This window comes from Phoca vitulina, unplaced genomic scaffold, assembly GCF_004348235.1.
Source record: "Phoca vitulina isolate PV1807 unplaced genomic scaffold, GSC_HSeal_1.0 scaffold8, whole genome shotgun sequence".
Taxonomy (NCBI): Eukaryota; Metazoa; Chordata; class Mammalia; order Carnivora; family Phocidae; genus Phoca; species Phoca vitulina.
The window spans coordinates 2,280,003-2,285,781 of NW_022589711.1; positions in this window are offsets into that span (position 1 = coordinate 2,280,003).

Sequence of the window (5,779 nt, forward strand, 5' to 3'; positions counted from 1 at the left end):
AAACTTTTGTATACAAGCTCACAGCAGCCCTGAAAGAGGGTGATATTGGAACAAAATCTTATTGTGTAATCATGAGATATACCATGATTTCAACATTCAAGGACCATTAACCGAAGTAGTTAACAATAAATGCATTTGTGTGTGTATGTGTATATGTGTGTGTGTGTATGTGTATTTAACATACTTTTACATAGATATATTGTGTGATTTCTTACTAGAATATAATTTCCTTGAGTTCAGGGAATATATCTGATTTATAATGGTAGCCTTTACAAGTCTGAGCTCAGATTTGAAAAAACAAACATTTTTGTAAACAAACATATTTAAGAATATGCATAACATATATTTTTCAAAATACTCATATACCCATGCTTTATTTAATCTATATACAAAAATCCAAATCCTTAGAATGATAGCAGTTATTTTTATCTCATTTGTATCTTGTTTGACATCTATGTAATATGTACATATATAGTGATGGATTGTTTATAACTTTGAGTTTGTAGCTGTGACACTAGGTAACAATGTATCAGTGTTGATTATGCTTAAATTGTACAAACTATCTCTAAAAAGGGAGAAGCATTAAATATATGATTAGAATAAGAACTCAGTTTGAAAGAAATCAATTATATCCCGTTTCTTAAAAGATGTTTGATTTTTATTATATTTCTTTCAGATTGTAATAGCCAACAGTGATTGCATATTGCAAATAAAAAGAATGTAAATTAACCTTATCATCCCTATCCCAATTCATTTTTTGTTAGTCTCTTGGGTTCAGTTTATTTCAGGATTTTTTCTCTATGGATTAGAAGAATGAATGGGTCATGGTTGGTAGTGGAAGAGTGGGGGAGGGGCAGTTTGAAAGTAGAAAAAGAATTTTGTAAAACTGAAAATCTGCATCTGGTATCCACATGTTTATTTAACATTATCTCTAAGGATTTCTTAAATTATCAATCTTCAAAGTAACATTTTACAGTGATATATTTTTTAATATTGTTTATGTTACCAAGTTACTATTTTTTGACCTCAAACATGAGCTGATGAAATATTTCCTATGATTAATTTCTACTTGTGAAAACTTTAGGTTAAAAGACATAAGTTTTTTTACAGTCTTGGTACATAGAGCTATTTTGCTTTTGGGCAGAGGTCAGTAACATTTACTGTTTTAGAGAAATAAATAAACTTGACCCATCCAAGTGTCACTCTCATTTCACTCATGCAGAGTTTCATCTTCTAATATCAGTATGTAGATGGTACTTCATTTGTGATAATTCATTAATTTTTTGCATAAGTAGCATTCCACAGAACCTCACTGGGAGGAGTTATTCTGTTCTTGTGATGTAAGCTGTTTACTTAATATAATTATTTTTACATGTGAAGAATATATTCTTGTCCTATTTTCTGAGAAAAGGTTTTCATTTCTAATAAATATATTTAAGGAATTTATCAATATTATAACATTATAACATGCTAATACATTAATAGCCATATCTTATTTATACTCCTTGCATGAACTCTACTTGTGGGTGGTATTTAATTTTTTTGTATTCTAATATTTAATGAAAGAGTCTATATTTATTTTATGGCAAATTGTTATAACTTGATAATCTTTGAAATGATAATTTTGCCTTTTCATAAAACAAAATGGGACATTTCATTGTTTTTCTGTGCTCTGTATCAATTTATGTAAGAGGTAGCCATAGTTTCCAAGTTAGAAAGAGTGAAATGTAGAAAATATAGGTCTTGTATCTTCACATGGAATTTCTGATACTTTTTTCAGTTTTATTCATAATTATTAGTTATTCAGATATTGAGTCAACTTTGCATAAATGTGCCCCAGGAGATGGTCTACTTAACTGACTTTTTAAGAGATCTCAACAGAAATCTCAGGGCCTGTGTCAATTGCTTATTCCTTTTTAAACCTGCTTCTATTACACATACCTTCTTGTTCTCTTTATTCTGGTCATTAAAATGTTCACCACAGATTTTCTAGATAAAATTTTCACATTGCCTTTTCTCACAGAGTGAAAAAAACTGTTAACATTTGCATCTACATATTTTTTTTCAGCTGATAAATAATCTTTAAGAGATTACTTGAAAATTACCTTTAATATGTTTATCCAATTACATTTCCCATATAATTTATGACCCATGAGTTGGGGCTTCTATAATCCATGTCTGTTATATTCATACTCTATTTTTAAGTCTTTAAACTTTGTCCTGCATTATGTGATTATTTTTCCCTTATAGGGCTAGACTTACATATCACTGATTCAGTTTACCATTTGCATTCTGCTCTTTACTGCAAAATTAGTATTTAGTTAATATTGTTTTAACCTTTCGTTAAATTTTAATTTTAACAATAATTTCATTTGCTTCTCATCCTTGCCTTTTCATTTTAGCAGGCTCCCTGTGCATATTTTCAGTTAGTTTACAGGTGTTATATCTTTAAAATGATACCTACGATTCCACAGAGTTTAAAAAAAAATTATCTATGAATGTGGTAAATAATTTCCAAGTATCTTCTCCTCTTGCAAAACTAACCTCTAAGCTTCAGTGCTTTCAAAACCTAAAATATTATTCAGAGAATATTTACTTGGTTGTAACATGGAGAACTATTACCAAAGATTCAAAGTATGTAGAAACAATAAAAATAAAAATACAAAGAAAAGAAAAAAAGGAAGGAAGGAAAGAAGGAAGAGACTGAAAGAGAAACATTAACAAATCTAAACATGGAAAAAGAAAACTTAAGAGGAACATATGCAGCTGTGAAGTATTTAAATAATAAGAAATACCTGTTATATTCTACTTGCCATCACTAATGATTATTATTAAATTATGTAATAATAATACATATTTAAGAGAAATTTATTTTCACATCCAGCATATTCAGTATAAATAGGCTTGCTGAAAATTTTTTTTAATTAAAAGAAAGAAAGAAAGAAAAATAAACACAGCAGTTGGAATGCCATACCAAATGATTTATGCCAGTTAGTTCCTGATAGTTATAGGATTGAGGAGCCATTACTCTAGGATACACAGCATTATCATGGCCAATTAAAATTTTAAAGTATTATTGGTAAACTAATCATTAGATTGTTGAATAACTGATTTAAGTTGTAGTTTATTTGAAAATTAAATCTGAAGCTTATAACTACAGCATTCTATCTTTTTTGTACAGTAACAACTAATCTTTGAAAATATGACAATTACTTTTGCCATATTATTTTTAAATATGCATACATGATTTCTAAATTATCTATGTATGTATATCTATATCTCCCAGAAAACATGTGTGTATAAAATTTTAGAGAAATACATAATAAATAGATTAAATAGATAATAGATTAACATGTATAGTATATATCTTACGCTTATACCAGATATACATTATAGACTGTGATCAGATCCCAATCCCATTACAATCCAAGTCATCTTGGACAAATTAAGTCATCATACTGTATCTCAGTTTCTTCACCAATACATGGGTATAATAATAGTATCTAACTCACAAGGTTGCTGTGAAATTACAATGCTTAATATGAATAATTTTGTATACAACAAGTGTTTTTTGCCATTAATTTCATTTTTAAGTCCTAATAAATATACTCTATTACATTTGATGTAATAAGTAGTTAAATCCATTAATATACAAAAGTTACTATTTCTAAGAGTACTAAATTTAATCTAAATAAATACATTGTTTATCAACTTTCTTACAATGTAACCTGTACAAAATATATTCTTCATTCTGGTCTTAAAGTGATATAAACTAAAAATAAATAAATTAATTAAAAAAATAAAATAGTCATGATTATGTAATAGGCAAAGAACAAAAATGATAATAACTGAGGAGGGAACAGAAGGCAAGCTGAACAGATCTGTACCTCTGAAACAAATAATGCAATATATGTTAAGAAAGAAAAAAAGAAGAAGAAGAATGTAGCAGGAGGGGAAGAATGAAGGGGGGGAAATCAGAGGGGGAGAAGAACCATGAGAGACGATGGACTCTGAAAAACAAACTGAGGGTTCTAGAGGGGAGGGGGGTGGGAGGATGGGTTAGCCTGGTGATGGGTATTGAGGAGGGCACGTTCTGCATGGAGCACTGGGTGTTATGCACAAACAATGAATCATGGAACACTATATCTAAAACTAATGATGTAATGTATGGGGATTAACATAACAATAAAAAATTAAAAAAAAAAAAGAAGGCAAGCTGAGGACAAAGCAGAAGCTGACCCCCCACACCCCCCCCCCCCCCATAGGATATATGTGACAATTCTTTTATGTTTTTTTATACTGGAAACTTATTGCACAAATTTATTTCAAAGAATATTGCCAGGTTATCTGATCATATTTTAATTTACACACCCAAATTCTAAGGAATGTGTTATTTTTTGGCAATAATTAAATTACTATTTTTCCTAGTAAAGCAAATAAGTTATACTACAAAAAGGACAACAGACAAAGACATAGTTGTGGAGGAATATTTCTACTGAAAACTTAAATGTCTGACTGGGGCCCAGAATTAGTGGCTCTTAGAAATAGAGAACCATTATAGAAAGGTAAACATGGAAGTTTGCTAAGATGCCATCTTTTCCCTAGTGCTTCTGAACTTCAGTTTTATGGAAAGTGATTCATGTCCTTTGGAATCCTAGCAAAGCAACCTCATAGTAAGGAATAAATCTCATGTCCTTCTCTAAAGCTACTTGATTATGGGAATTTGATTTCCTTAGAAAAAACACATTTTCTCTTTTTTTTTTACACTCTTTGAAACTCCTAGATATGCTGAAATACTCTCTGTAAAGAAAACAAAACAAAACAAAAAAAGCTAAAATGTACAGAAAATTACTACACAATTATATATACACATACAGAGGTATTTTAACAGCCTATCAGCTGAATAAATATAACCAGAAGAAATATTTAGCCTCCTATGCCTGTTGAATAAAAAGTTGTTATTTATATATTCAAAAAATTAGAAGACTGAGATGATTTCTGTATAAAAGCATATTGTCTCTTAGCATAAAATGTGACATTTCATACCAATAAATGAGAACAAATTAATTTACAACAGCATAATGTATTTGCCTTGGAATTTTAATTTTCTTTTCTTAGTAAATAGATGGTTTTCTTTTCCGTAAACAACAGCTTAGTAGTTGACAAGAGTAATTAGTGAATAGTAATTGAAGAATAATCTAAAAATTATTCCCATTATTTGAACACTCCTGAGAAAGAAAATAGGTATGGAAAATAAATTATTTTATCGATACTGCTTACCCAAAGTTTATATAATTATGTAGATATATTGCTAACATGGAATTTCCTCAAAGTGATAAAATCTCTCATATTCCCTGCAAATCATCTGTAGAAGTGGCATGGTTCTAAAGAATTGAAAAAGGGGACATGTGGGGTATAACAGAATCCCTGAATGGGAGAATATGATCTCACAGAACTGGCCAAGGTGGTCATAAAGGCATTAGTAGTTCATTTCAAGGTCTCAGTGGCTATAATATATTCATCCATGTGTTCACTGAGCTATTCATTCATATATTTATTCTTTCAACAAATATTCTTGGTGGCTCTATGATATGACGTGCACTGCTATAATCCAGGGAATAGATGATGAAGAATGTAGACAAGGTCTTGTTCTCTTTGGAGTTTAGACTCTTAGAGGAATACAGACAGAAAACAATCACCAAAGTAATAAGCATTAATCATACATAGTAATGTGATTTATTGTGAAAATGAAAGTAGGTAAAATAACAGTGTCTCATGG